Consider the following 11,945-nt stretch of genomic DNA (forward strand, 5'->3'; position numbering starts at 1 on the left):
TGGCAGTGCCCATGGGGACAGTGCCCATGGTGATAGTGTGCATGGTGACAGTGCACATGGTGGCAGTGCCCATGGTGACAGTACCCATGGTGATAGTGCTCATGGTGATAGCGTCCTGGTGACAGTGCTCATGGTGAAAGTACCCATGGTGACATTGCTCATGGTGACAGAGATCACGGTGATAGTGCCAATGGTGAAAGTGCTCATGGGGTCAGTGCTCAGGGTTGCAGTACCCATGGTGACAGGGTTCACAGTGGCTGTGCCAATGGCAGCAGTGCCCATGGTGACAGTGCTCATGGTGACAGTGTCCATGGTGACAGTGACCACAGGGTCAGTGCTCACAGTGATAGTGCCCATGGTGACAGTGCTCATGGTGATAGTGTGCATCGTGACAGTGCACATGGTGACATTGCCCATGGTGACAGTGCTCACAGTGATAGTGCCCATGGTGACATTGCTCATGGTGACAGTGCTCACAGTGAAAATGCCCATGGTGACATTGCTCATGGTGACAGTGCTTACATTGAAAGTGCTTACGGTGCTAGTGCTCATGGTGATAGTGCTCACGGTGGCAGTGCCCAGGGTGACAGTGCCCATGGCGATAGTGCCCATGGTAATAGTGCCAACGGTGACACTGCTCAAGGTGATAATGCACATGGTTACAGTTCCCATGGTGCCAGTTGCAATGGCGACAATGCCCACTGTGGCAGTGCCCATGATGAAAGTGTACATGGTGACATTGCCCATGGTGACAGTACTCACGGTCATATTGCCCATGGTGACAGTGCCCATGGTGGCAGTGCCCATAGTGACAGTGCTCATAGTGACAGTGCACATTGTGGCAGTGCCCATGGTGAGAGTGCTCATGGTGATAGTGCCCATGGTGACAGTGCCCAGGGTCAGAGTGCCCATGGTGACAGGGCTCACGGTTGCAGTGCCCATGGTGACAATGCTCATGATGACAATGCCCATGGTGACACTGCTCATGGTGGCAGTGCCCATGGTGACAGTGCTCATTGTGGCAGTGCTTATGGTTGAAGTGCCCATGGAGACAGTTCTCACAGTGGAAGTGCCCATGGTGGCAATGCCCATGGTGACAGCGCACATGGTAACACTGCCCATGGTGACCCTGCTCAAGGTGATAATGCCCATGGTGATGGTGCCCATGGTGGCAGTTCCCATGGTGACAATGCCCACTGTGGCAGTGCCAATGGTGACAGTGCACATGGTGACATTGTCCGTGGTGACAGTAGTCACAGTCATATTGCCCATGGTGACAGTGCCCATAGTCGCTATACCCATGGTGACAGTGCTCACGGTGATAGTGTCCATGGTGACAGTGCTCATGGTGGCAATGCCCATGGTGACAGTACCGATGGTGACAGTGCTCTCGGTGATAGTGCCCATGGTGCCAGTTTCTACAGTGACAGTGTCCATGGTGGTAGTGCACATGGTGGCAGTGCAAAATGCTGACAGTGCCCATGGTGACAGTGCACACGGTGATAGTGTCCATGGTGACTGTGCTCATTGTGTCAGTGCTCATGGTTGCAGTAACCATGTTGACAGTGCTCACAGTGACAGTGCTCATGGTGACAGTGCCGATGGTGACAGAGCTCACGGTTATAGTGCTCATGGGAATATAGTTCACGGTATTAGTGCCCATGGTGACTGTACCCATGGTGACAGTGCTCATGGTGAAAGTGCTCGTGGGGTTCAGCTTTGGATTTGGCCCCTCCTCTGTATGTAGGTCGCATGAGGGTGTCTGTTCTTCACTCAGGACGGGGTTAAAGGAGCCACTGATTCGGGGGCTCTGGCTCACTCAGGCCGTGTGGACTGAAGGGTATGGATACGGGGTGAGCCTGCGGCAGCAGAGGCCAGGATGACGTTGCACCTGCCGGAGGCATGCTGTGTGTTCTCCCGGGGAAGCTGTCCCTGGATCACGGGACCCTGGCAGTGGCGGGCTGCAGAAGTGCCCGGGAGGGGAGGTGGGGATAGTGACCTGTGCTCGCACACAGGCTTCTTGGTGGCTGCAGCAGCAGCCTTAGCAGCTCATGCCCGTCTCTGGGGTCCTCGCTGATGGCCATGTCTCACGCCCATCTCTGGAGCTCCTTTAAGCAGTGCTCATAATCCCCTCTTGTCGTGAACCAGGAAACAGGCAAGAAAGAGTCTCTTGTCTCTTTGGCAGCTGCAGACATTTCCTGGACTCCCTCCCGGCTAGCCGTGGCACACTAACCCCTTCAGGCTATGTTCATGCTGCCAACCCCAGTCCTCTCCCTGTGATCTAAGTTCAGAAGCCCAAGCCTCAGCTCCCAGTCCCCGCCCTTCCCAGCGGGTGAGCAGACAATCCTCTGGGACTGGTGAGTGCTGGTAGGCACCGATCCTCTGTGTGGAAAACTCTCCGCTTTGCCATCCACACCCTGGTGGCTACGCTCTCCTCCATGGCCCTGAAGCTTCCCCCCTCTGCCACCCATAGTCTCTGCCCACAAAGGGGCTTCTAGTGTGTGGAAACCTTTCCTCCTTCACAGCTCCCTCTCACTGGTGCAGGTCCCATCCCTATTCTTCTGTCTCTGTTTTATCTTTTTTCTTTTGCCCTACCCAGGTACGTGGGGGAGGTTCTTGCCTCTTGGGAGGTCTGAGGTCTTATGCCAGCGTTCAGGGGTGTTCTATAGGAGCAATTCCACGTGTAGATGTATTTCTGATGTATCTGTGGGGAGGAAGGTGATCTCTGTGTCCTACTCTTCCACCATCTTCTCCTGTCTCAATTTCTAATTTCTGAAAGTACCTTACATACACTGTTAGTAATCTTCACAACCATTTGAGCTGGGTAAACTGAGTCAGGAAGGTCAGAATTATTGAACGAATGAATGAATGAGTAAAAAGTTCAGTAGCTTTAACGTATCTGGGACAGTAATAGTCTAACCAATTTTCAATACACAAGCATTTTTTACAATTCTGAAAACTTCCACGTAATTACAAACGGGACAATAGTAGTCAATTACTATTTGGATAAAGAAAAGATACAAGGTAGCACAACATAGTTTACCAACTTACAAACAGACACATTCAATTTGGTGCTAAGTCATAAAATATTGTTTTGCAATTTATGAAAAATATCCAATAGGCATGTAATGGCCAAAATGTACAAATGATACAAATATCTATAGACATGACAATGTACAAATTGTGACATAAATCTATCAGAAACTAGAAAATCTATGTTGGTCTTATAGTTCCAGCTTGCTAAAAGATACAGGCTTTGGGTGGGAACACAATAAAATCCAGGCATGGCAGGGTTTCCAGAAAGTATGGGAACTACCAAAGAGTATGCCTCTGGATGGCAGTGGGTCCAACATAAGATAAAACAGGGCCTTAATGGGTATGTTGTATGCTGGGATGGAAAATATAGAAGCAAGGGATATTTGGAGATTCAGACAGCTAAGTACTTGACACTAACAAAATCTACCAGTATCCCATAGGGCCTCAGGTACCATGCAAGGGTTTGAGGGATTCCAGTATTTAATTAAAGTGTGACAATGGGAAGAATTAAGGACAGCCTCAGGGATAGATGAACTGGGGATGTTGCAACAAGACATGTCTCAGTTAACCTGATGGGTTCAAAATGCAGGAAGTGGGTATACGGGACAAGACAATACCCTAACTGTAAGAATAAAGGTTTAGGTCAGGGTAGGGCCTCATGTTCCTAAGTGTTGAAATAGAGCTCTTTAGTTTCTTCCTCCTACATGGAAGATTCTTTTAGAGGTAAAGATGATGTTGGGCCTGCAAGCTAAATTTAAATGGCTGGAACTAGGGAGAGAAAATAAGTTACATAGGCTTGGAACCAGGAAAAGCCTAACTAACGGTTTGCCTAAATAGAATTGAATGTTGGAACTGAATATTTTAATATGTAAACATTTTACTGATATCAAAATGTGGCTTACCACACTCCCCCCAATCTCACACCGCCCACCCTAACCTGCAGTGCCTATGGGTCCCTTGATTTCCATGGAAATATAGAGAAAAGAGACACTGATCTGGCTTGCAGGTATTTAGTAAGTTGTTAGCCTCACATCACATACTAGTATCATGTAAGTAGGCCATCTGAAGTAGGAAGCTAAGGGGAAAAACCTTGAAAAACACTTAAAATCTTAAGCCACATCTCCATACTACACCACCTTTCACAATTTCTTCTCAGATAAGCATCATCCCCATCAGTGAAAAAACTCGTATCTAATGACAGCAAGTAACATTCATGAGGGTAAGAATGCAAGATCAAGGTTTGTCCTAGACACAATGCCCATAATGGAAAAAAAAAAAAAAAAAGAAAGCAGAAGAGAAATGTAAATCCAACCTGGCCCATCCTCGCCCAGCCCAAGGAAGGTAGGAGTCAAGGAGACGACTAAAAGAGAAGAGCCTTGGACCACAACATTCTCAACAAGGTACACTCAACAAACTTCACCCGACTCTTTAACCAAGTTACAAAAAGAGCTTCTTAATCCCTACACTTGCTCCTTAAAAGCTGCTATAAGTTCACTAATTAGACAGATACGATTTCAGAACAACTTTAATAGTTCAAACTAGATGGCTCTTGCCTTCCTAAGGATATTAGTTAAGATATATATAGCTCTAAGTATATGATACATAAAATATAATACTCTGTAGGATATAAGTAACTGTTAGTAAATTATATTAATGAATGTCTGTAAGAAATGTTGCAATGATTTTCCTAATGTAGGAGCCTGGGGGAGGTAAATTGGTCTTCTAGGATTTCCTCCCCAGAGCTCAGAAATTTAGGTGTTGTTTTAGCTATCCTACACTCTCTCCATGCACCCCAGCCTTCCTGTTGGGGATCGGACCTCCCTATTGGCTATCCCATACCTTGAAACTGCCTGCTTTGTGACATCATTCTCCTACCAAACCCACTACCACTTGGTAGAGTCTTGGGGTTTCCGTGGAGTCGTCTGTAAATAAATTTGGATCATCACAAGTGACCAGTGACCAGTAACCAGTGACCTTTGTACTGGACACATGTGCCGCTCAGCTGCAGCCACTCAGACATGCTCTGGTGTTGTCTCCTCATCCCTTGTATCTGCAGTTGATGCTTCTTCTTCTCTGACCATGTCAGGTAAGAAAAGAAACTTTTTAAAGTTTTTCATTAGATTTATTTTGCCCCTAAATTTACTAGTAGATTCAAAATAGCATGGAATAATGAGGGAAAGTATTGAACTAGAACTCTGGAGACCTAATTTCAGTTTTGATTTTGGCATTTACTAACTGTGTGACTTTGGACAAATCATTGACTCTCTCAGAAAGCCTGATTTTTTCCATATCTGTTACATTAGGATAATACATTGGTTGACCACTCTGATCCCTTTCTTTTCTAATATTGAGCCTTAAAATCTTTTTTTGTCGTTCTAGAACTTATTGTATCTTCCTCCATATAAATCATACACAATATATCAGTTTATTCATGTATTAATTATTACTGCTATTATTATTGGTGGTGGTGTTATAACCACTTTACAAATGAGTAATCTGAAGTAATCAGATAACTTTTTTCTTTCCAAAAGCACTTAAGAAATTCACTTTCGAGTAATCATTTTGAGGTAGGATGAGAAACCAGGCTTGACGAGGGTAAAAATGACTCTTTAAATTTACCAGGTGGACTGAGCTATATGTGAACTCTAGGTAATAGCGTGGGAACTGCACAAGCAAAGTGAGACACTGAAGATTACAATGGTAATAGCCGTACTGTTTTCTAATGGACAAAAAAACTGCCTATAGTATAAGTTCTATTTCTCCTGCTTTCTGGCAGTATCATGCTCAGAGTAGCATCCTGCCAAGGAAGTCAGGATACTTAGGTTCTGAAACCTGGTAAGGATACTAACATAATGAGAGAACTTGAACAAGTCAACCCGACCTCTCTGAGCCTCAGTTTCCTTCCTCATGAAATGAGACTGTGAAAATAGAAGTTCTCTAAGGACCTCCTAGTTCTAAAATGCTTCCAGTCTAGGAAACAGCCTAGAAGTCAATACTAGTGCAAGCTGAAGGGAAAGATAGGGCAGGGAGAAGGTTGCTTCCAGCCTAGAGAACAATGTCTGAACAATACCACTTGGGTCTTCTGCCCATCTGTGCCCAACATGGGAGCACAGGCAGTTAATACAGAAGAGTGTAAAACTGCTCAGTCCTTACAACCATCATAACGGTCTGATTTTTGGTTTCTCAGTAAGTATTGACGTTAGAGGTGTCCTGATAGCAAGAACCTTAAGATAATGCTGCTCCTCAAACATAGTGAGAATTTATCAATCTCCCTGATTTTTTCATTACCCTCTTGTTCTTATAGAAAATTTCCAAAATCCACCTGTACTTGGAACTCTAAATTCTCTGCAGCACTCTCTTCCTGTGGTGAGCAATGCAACTTCCCTAACAGGAGTGTCTGCAACTTCCCCAGAGTCTCTGCTCCTGCCGTCAGTTTGGCATCAGCTACGGCTACCTCTTTCCAGACACTCATGTGTAGTGCCTACCTTCACCAACAGTCTAGCACAACTATGTTATCTGGAGTCACTGACCAGAGCCAGATCTCCACTTCAGCTGCTTCCTATCCAGGTGTTCTTGACTGGGACATCACAGGAAGCACTGAAAAGAATTCTTCTTCACTCGGAGACTTTACTCTGGCAGTCACTGACCCCCACACAGCTGCTTCCTCCATGTTTATGGCAGCCCAGTATGATAAAACTGCAGGCACCAATAACATGGTCCCTCTATATCCATTACTTTCTGCCAGGCTTGCTCAGGGAACACCATCTCAAATTCCAAATCAGGGACACAGCCTGTCACTTCCCTACCAGGAAGGAAGCCAGGTATATTACTATAACTAAGGCACATTGGGGTCTTTACTGTATGGAGAACTTGGCTCCTGCATGTAATCCTATGGCTCTGTGTCATACACATGAAGTAGGGCCTCTGTGCAACCAGAAATGATAATGGTACTAAAGGAGATTCAGCCCACAAATATCCAACCACCAGCTTCCACCTCTGGAATGTACTACCCTGTGTCTGCTCAACCCATCACAGAAACAAGTTTTCAAGGTGAGTACAAACAGCAAGAAATTTGAACAATGAGGTCAGCATTCAAAAATGGGTTCAAGTCTACAGCTGGAAAGTGGTGTATAGACAGGTAGAATTTAGATCCTGAGCCTTTAATAACCACTACCTTTGCTCAGGGCTCTCTGTTTTTAGACTCTATATAAGAATACCTAGGGCTTCCCTGGTGGCGCGGTGGTTAAGAATCCGCCTGACAATGCAGGGGACACGGGTTCGAGCCTTGGTCTGGGAAGATCCCACATGCCGTGGAGCAACTAAGCCCATGTGCCACAACTACTAAGCCTGCATTCTAGAGCCCGTGAGCCACAACTACTGAAGCCCACGTGCCTAGAGCCCGTGCTCCGCAGCAAGAGAAGCCACCGCAATGAGAAGCCGCACACTGCAACCAAGAGTAGCCCCCACTAGCCACAACTAGAGAAAGCCCATGTACAGCAATGAAGACCCAGTGCAGCCAAAAAAAATTCATGCATAAAATAAATAAGTGCAAAAAAAAATAAATTAAAAAAAAACACACCTAATTGAGGAGGGAAGGTGGGAGGGACTCTCTAAAGGTCATCTATGCTACATGTACAAGAACCCCAAGAGCATACCAATAGGTACCACATTTTTCACTGTTGTAGCCGATCATTCCCCCTGTACTACCACAGTGTATCACTCCCTTCCCTGATCTACTGCTAGAGTCTCTTTGGAAGGTGTTTCAGATCTCTTATTATGATAGTGCCAGTTTACCTGTCCTCACTTCCTTAAATTATACCAGGATTTAAGACCTTGTGGTCCGGGATCCTGTCCAGAGCAAGTAGGCTAAGACTCTGTCTTTGTTTATATATTTCATCAGGAAGGGCTCTACTCCCTCTCCTAGTTCATGGCGTGAAGTGTTCTTAGCCTCTCAGGAAAGTGGGGAGAATTGAAAGGACTCTATATGAGAATACTAGGCTTTGTAAAACATTTCATTTTAAAAAAAATAAGACTCATTTTTTATTTGACTTCTAACAATCCTATGAAATACAAAGAAAGCCAAGAAATCAGTGACATGAAATGATCACCAGTAAGAATTACAACAGTCTCCGCTTATCTCGTAGCATAGGGCACTGTCTGTGATTCTTAAGAAGAGTTAGTAGAAATGCCTTGCCCATCTTGCCCCTAAACACCAACACAGCAATCACGTACCTTTCAAGGTACGTGATTGCTGTGTTGGTGTTTAGGGGGAGCATCTCACTTACCAGGGAATGACTTCTACCTTGATTCCTTTGTAGGGATGGAGACTTCCCTGGTGATGAAAAATTCCCTGGGATTGCAGCCTCCAAGCCAGACATTTTGTGTGACACAAACTCAAGAACTCCCCAAGTCCTGAAGGGGCAGAAATATTCAGATAATTGAGAGTAACCCACCACCTGAATTTGGGGACATTTCAGGGACAGCTCCAGTCCAGAGTGCCAGTAGTCTCCTGGCCCTGCCTCCAGCTCCAAGCCAGGGAAAAATAGAGAGTAAGCACTTGGAGGATATTACAACCAAGCTTTCAAAGCCTCTGGATGCCTACCAGATCCCAAGAGAAAACCAAGAGCCTCCACCACTCCCTTTAGATATCCCTGATATTCACCAGCTCCTGGCCTGCACGGATCCCCTCAGCCAAGAGGAGAAGCCTGGTTCTGAAAATGCTGATCTGGGAAAGAACAGCCTGAGTCTTGAGGACCGAGGGACAGCTGAAAATGGGATGTAATCTAGCAGTGGTTTTGCAGATATTACTACACTGGTGGAGGATATTCACCTTCCCCAGCTCTTTAATTCTTTGAAAGATCTTGATCAACCCAAAGGTCACAACGTGATCAAAGCCAAAGACACCAGAGCCATTAAGGCGAATCAGGTGCAGGAAAAGCCAAGTGTCATAAAGGTTCCCTCTGATCAACCCAGGAAGGAAGAACAAACGTAAAGCCTCTGAGCCTATCAGTGGTGCTCCCAAGGCCAAGATCTAGCCAAAGAATCCAGAGTGCCTGTTAGGGGGAGAAGCTGTTCTATGCAATGCTGCAGTCAGTGACAGGGCTCCTGTGAACACGGCCAAGGATTCTAAAGGCAAACCTCAGAAAGCTGCATCCAGAAAGATCAGGAAAATGACCTTGGGACAAGCCTCAAGCTCAACCTGCTTCTTGGAGGCCACAGTCTCTGGCCTCACATCGGCCTGCTGTTGCTGACCGTGCCCACCCTGCTTCTACTAACTCAGCTCAACCTGCTGTAGTGAGTTCATCCTAGCCAGCTCCTGCCTCTTTGCCAGGTCCTGCCAAACCATCTCAGCCAACTGTGACCAACCCAACCCAACCCAACTGGGTCGGACCGACCATACCCAGCCTAGTGTCCCTCAGTCTGCTGCTCCTAGGCCTGCACCCTACAAAACTTCATCTTGCACCTCTCTCCAGCGGGAGCCTGTTTCCCCTGCTGTGACTAAGCGCCAGTCCCCAGCCAAGCTCCAAACCCCATTTCTACTCCAAGACTTCAGCAAGCAACAAATTCCATGGAGGGAACGCAATGTTCCTGAGGCAGTAATGTCAAAGCCCGTTGAACACAAGCAGAGGCCAGAGTGGGAGGCCATGAAGAGATGGGCTCAAGAAGAACGTGACAATGCTGCCAAATACACCTCTTTGGGGAAACTGCAGTTTTTCATTGAGAGGGAAAAAGAAATGGAAATGGCTGACTACTATGGATATGTAAAGTAAGAGCTACTAGGATTTTTGGTGCCACCTTGGGTACCAGCTGTTCTTCCATGTATAGATAAGATAGGTATAAATTTCTTTATTTATTTTGATGTATATTCAAACAATAAAACTGAATAAATGTAATAGAATAGGTGAGTAATAAAACTTTTGAATTTTGAGATTCTGCTAACTGTGGTGTGTTTGTTTGTTTGTTTGTTTTTTTGATGGGGTTGGAATCAAAGGCTGCATGAGAAAGGAAGGACTGAAAGTTGGATGGGAGAATGAAGGAAAGGGGTAAAAACTGAGGAAAGAGAAAGGAACTTGGCCCAGGGCTAGGAAGGCCAAAAGACATTTATGGATTTATGAAAGGAAGCAGGAGTGAGGATGAAATGGCAGAAGTAAAAAGCAGGGTCAGAGGTCAGGGTTGAAAGAACCAAATTTGAGTAGAGTTGAAGATGACAGAAGGTGACTCTAGGTTTACTAGGAGAAATAGAAAAGGTCTCTTGGGGAGGTTGGCCTTAAGTCTCACAACCACCAGATAGGTATTTAAGAAAACAGGAGGTTCAGGACACATCTCTGAAAGGTTTGAGTTGCCTTATTCAGGTGTGATTATAGTGGGGGGGATAGGGAAAACTACGAGAGAGGTGGCTAGGGCTCAGAGTTATCCTAGGGGCAGCTGACAACAGGGGCAGAGCCAAGGGAACTGCTGCATCAGGAGGCCCACAAATAGGACCTGGTATATACATCACCATGTACTCAACACCTAAGCACCAGGGCAGCTAATGCACTATTCAGTTAATCCTGGCAATGACAGGCAAGGCCAGTATTCCTGTGCCACTTCACTTAGAGAGGTGCAGCAAAGGGCTGAGGTCATGTCGCATGTGGAGGTACAAGGCCTCAATTGGAGGCCCAAATGCCTCCGACATCCTCAGTATTTACAAGTGCCCGCAGGCGGCCAACCTGGCTTTCAGAGCACAGCATCCTGAGGTTACTGGTTGACGAGATCAAACTTCTGGACGGGCCTAAATATTATCTTGAGGGGCTTCCTCCATTGACCAGGGCGTGTGCCGCCTTCTGTAAACATCACCATCAACTGAAACGCATGAGAAACATCCGACAGAAGCGTCCACTCTCACGGGTGAGAGCGGTGGAGGCACGCACACTGGGCAGCCGCTCCAACAGCCACAGGACCCAGGCGCCCAGCGGTTCACGGGCTCCCTGGGAGGCCTTGTGGGGCAGGTCGAGGGAGTGAGGATGGGAGAGAGTGGCAGGGGTGGGCGTCAAAAGGAATACAGTGGGGAGAAGGGAGAGATGGAGACAGTGGATAGTGGATAGTAACCATGGGAAAACTGGCAATTTTCATTTTCAAAATTAATTTTTTGAGATGTTATTCACATGCCATAACATTCACCTTCTGAAACTGCAAATTCAGTGTCATTTCGTACATTCACAAGCCTATGCAACCATCACCGTCATCTAACCCATCACGTTTTCATCACCCCACAAAGAACCCCGCGTAAACATCAGCAGGCCCTCTTCATCCCCTCCTCCTTCAGTCCCTGCAACCATTAATTTCCTTTCTGTCACTATAGTTTTGCCTTTTCTGGACATTTCATGAAATAATACAAATGTGACCACCGTGTGTGGCTTCTTTCACTTAGCATAATGTTTTCAAGTTTGTCCATGTCGTAGCATGTTGTCAGTACTTCACTCCTTTTTATGACTGTATAATATTTCACATATACACCACATTTAAAAAATCCATTCATCCATTGATGGGCATTTGATTTTTTTACACTAATAATCTCCATTTATTGACAGTTTATTCTGTGCCAGGCAGCACCAGGCTAAGTTACTGACCTTATTTCACAGATAAAGAGGCTTGGAGAGTGTGAAGAGTTTGCCCAAGATTAAGAGCTAGTAATTTGGGGAACTGGGGTTTGAACTCAGGCGAACTTCAGAGGTAATAAATTCACATGACAGAACATTAGAAAAGGTACTCAAGGGTATTCAATGAAAAGTCACCCTTTTCCCCACGTTCCCCAGCCACACATTTCCCTCCTCAGAGACATCTACTTTTGCCATGCTGTGGATCCTTCCAGAGAACAATTTATACCTCAACATGTATGTATCACAATTTATTGACTAACCTGTCCCACT

At 46.0% G+C, this 11,945-nt stretch overlaps 1 pseudogene; it reads left to right on the forward strand.

Annotated features, from left to right (window-relative positions):
* The first annotated feature begins 949 nt into the window (after window positions 1–949).
* On the forward strand, window positions 950–11,940 carry LOC112396122 (uncharacterized protein C2orf78-like; annotated as a pseudogene).
* The last annotated feature ends 5 nt before the right edge of the window (window positions 11,941–11,945 follow it).

Source organism: Neophocaena asiaeorientalis, unplaced genomic scaffold, assembly GCF_003031525.2.
Source record: "Neophocaena asiaeorientalis asiaeorientalis breed wild unplaced genomic scaffold, Neophocaena_asiaeorientalis_V1.1 scaffold195, whole genome shotgun sequence".
NCBI lineage: Eukaryota > Metazoa > Chordata > Mammalia > Artiodactyla > Phocoenidae > Neophocaena > Neophocaena asiaeorientalis.